This window comes from Zeus faber, assembly GCF_960531495.2.
Source record: "Zeus faber genome assembly, chromosome: 1".
NCBI lineage: Eukaryota > Metazoa > Chordata > Actinopteri > Zeiformes > Zeidae > Zeus > Zeus faber.
The window spans coordinates 27,733,447-27,737,019 of record NC_137193.1 but is presented as its reverse complement, the minus strand read 5'-3'; positions in this window follow the sequence as shown (position 1 = coordinate 27,737,019).

The following is a 3,573-nucleotide window of genomic DNA, read 5'->3' as shown; positions in this document are numbered from 1 at the left end:
CTCTATTCTGATTCAATATCATCGTTTTGATTCTGCCGGTCAATATTGGCAATAAGTGGTCAATTATTTCTGAATAATGACCACTTTCTGTTAATAATGACCGTTGCCACAGGCAGCCACTTCTCTGCTGGGATTCACGAGCCTTGTTTCACACTGCCTACATGCTAACGCTAACACTAACTAGCAATGACCCTAGAAACTACAATGGATGACTTGAATGTGGATACGTCCCATTTTACATTTCTAACACTAAATAGCTTCGTCATATGTGATGCAAATGTCTTTGTGCAGCGAATACTTTGCTACGTTTTTGTGGACTATTTTTCTATAAACAAGACATTTTCTCAATGAAAAAATGTTGGCTAAAGTAACATTTCTCTCTCTGCTTCCATCTATCCGCTAATTGGACTCCAACCCTCCAAACTCGGTGTAATTGCCTTCCGCAAGCACAAAAACAAGAGATAGACGACCCAAAAGTTGGTTGACTGTACGGAGCACTTCATTATCTAAATGAGAAGGGGTGGCGGTTATAGCCTACCGCAGCTCATCTATGACCACGCTAACCGACGGCGCACTCCATCATCAACTCGGGCGGAGGAAAGAAGAGCTTCTCATTATCTTGATGGCCTGGGAAGCTGCATCCTCTCAGATAAAGGTTAGCAGCTTTTTAGCATGAAAGCTAACAAACCGCATCACCCATGGCTGCGTCCTCAGCATCTTTTACTGACGAGCTCACTAGTTCATCTCGGAGTTCCTCTGCAGACGCGCGGCTCTCATTTGAATTTTCTAGAGGTAGTCACCCCCCCCCCCCACCACCCCTCTCCCCCATCTCACCCCCCATCCCTGCCTCCCTCACCCCCAACCTCCTCCATAGCCCTTAGTTTACCATCTGCTGGGAGAGGGAGCACAAGGCAGAAGATGTGTTAATGATTGCATGGTTATATAACGGCAGAACCTTTGTCTGTACCACTACTGCCCCCAAGTGGCCGCCAGAGGCATTGCTTTTCGAAGTCATTCTATACATATGGATGGGATGGTGGAATTTGTACTGACCAACTTAAAATAATAATAATAACTTAACACTGCTGTTCAGAAGAAGTCCAAATGAAACCATCTGCATTTTACAGAGTGAAAAGATGAAAAGAAAGAAAGAAAGACGGACAGCAAATGGAATATGAAATGATGAAAAGAAAGAAGTCAGTGGGGGGATGCATAACATTAGCAAATATTGCCACTGGACGGAAAAAGGCAAATATCGGGAAAAGATAATAATACCCTAACATTATATGACATGGCATCAGACACTGCCGCTTCTGATGTTGCAGATACTAGAGAATACAAATATTTTCAAAAGCTTGAAATTTTAAAAGGAATGTGACGATTGGCTTATGAAAAGGAAAAATATGTTTAAAAAAAGATAGTTATGGTGATGGAAACCAACTTCCCATGATAACATTGTGAAGTACATTTTGGACGTTCTCTTGTAGGCAGTTCATATCGGCAGAGGACGAACAAAGTGACCAACATATCAACTTGAAGAATACATTGATGGTCTTTTCATTCGTGCCGTCAAACAAGCTGTTTGCCCACAAGGTAAAACCCCCGCGGAGAGAGAACTTTAATCTTTATATCATCCCTTGCACGCCTCCAAACTACCACTGCAAACGGTCCACCTGGCCCTGGCCAGGCACCATAACCCTTGGTAGATTAAAGACACTGGTGCGGAGAGTAGACAAAGACAAGGACTTAAGGGCTCTGTCTCCCCCACCCTGTCTCTATACATCTCTTCTATTATCTTTCCTCCTCCTCCAGTCCTGCATCCATCTATCTATCCATCTATCTTGGCTTTGGGAGATGAATCCTGAGATGAGGTTAACTGCTCTGGCGGAGCAGACACTCTCCTTTCCGCTCAAGTCAGCATATATATGAACACACATGGTTCTCTCTCTCTCTCTCTCTCTCTCTCTCTCGCTCTCTCTCTCTCTCTCTCTCTCCCTCCGTCACCCACCCTTGCCTACAAATAAGTCGCCCTCATGAAAAACGGCGTGCTGACGGGTGCAGAGAGCCTTATGCAGGGGCAGGTCCAATGCGTAGAAAGGCTCCATTGGACCAGAACGCAACCACTCCAATGTGGTGTGGTTCAGCTTGAAAAATCCACCTGGGGGGTGGAGGGGGGCAACCCCACACCAACCCATCAACCCTGCGACCTCCACATGCTGTGATTCATAACCCGTCCGGCCCATCGGAGGTAGTCATAAACCTGTTTAGCGAGATGAATGACTATGTATGTCGGCTACGCATCTTCGCAGACGATTGCCTTTTGTTTGTAAGCAATCATGTGTTCTTCTTCAATTCAAATCCTATTGAGCCGCGGATTTTCCCCCTCACACGTTCTCCACAGATCACGTCACATATCCGTAAAATGCACAGTTCTGTCGAGGTTTAAGGTAGACGCTAACGGCATGTAATGTTTCTGAGTAGTTTTCCTTTTTATTGTCTGGTAGCGGCGCCTGTGTATTCCTTAATAGATTAGTAAATCAGAAAATAAGAGGTTGAGCATGGGTTATATACGATGACGGGGAAGCTCATATGCTTCCTTGGTGCTTAAGTGTGGCAATATAATAAAATTGTAAGCATAGTAAAACAACATTTTTCCACAGCTCTCATCATGGCGTCGCTAAGCTGCTACTGGTTGTTGTTACTGGGATGCTGAGACCCGTTCAGCACCCCTGGGACTGGTGTGACTGCATGAATCTTCAGATCACCAGTGCAAGAAGGCGGCCATCTTTGTTCCCGACCAAGTCAGGAGCAAGTCCCGCTTATTGGGACAAATCGGGGACTTGTAATTGCCCTTGCTGAGCAAAACAAGGATTTCAACGCATTTTTTTAACGTCAATTTCTCGTTTTATTACAAATTATACTCTCTGGATATTAAATGCACATATAAATTCATAACTGAGACCGATACAAATAAAAGTTTCAATAAAAAGGTAGTAGAAACATTCAGGGGGGGCAAGGCATATTGATTTCACACAGGTTCACAGTCTTGTCTCTCGAGCACAGTCTGCAAATGCTACCATAACAAAAATGAATAAACAGTGTTGATTTGAGATTCATTCTAGCTTGTGTGGATAAAATCAAGCAATTTCAGTGACATGAAATTTTGCTTGACAAAAGGTGTTAACGTACACTGTCCTACATTGAAAACATAAATTGCATTAACTTCTATTGAATTCACTCATTTCCAGTCTTTTTAAAATATTTCATGTTTGCACATTAACAATTTGGATTATGTCTATGTCTATGTGTTATGTCTATGCCAAGGTTAATACCTTGGCATAGATCTATATAATTGTCAAAGCCAGTGATCCACAAGAACAAATGATCCCCATTTCAAGTAAGCCACAGTCACTCGATGGGAACCTTAACCACTCACAAGCACCCCCTGCCAACTTCACATCCATAAACCACAATCCAACCACAGTCAGATTGGAATTTTCTTCTCAAGTTCACAGTCCACTTCATACTCTTTATTGCTTATCAGTCTGTAGGCAGTGAAGGCACCTGACACCT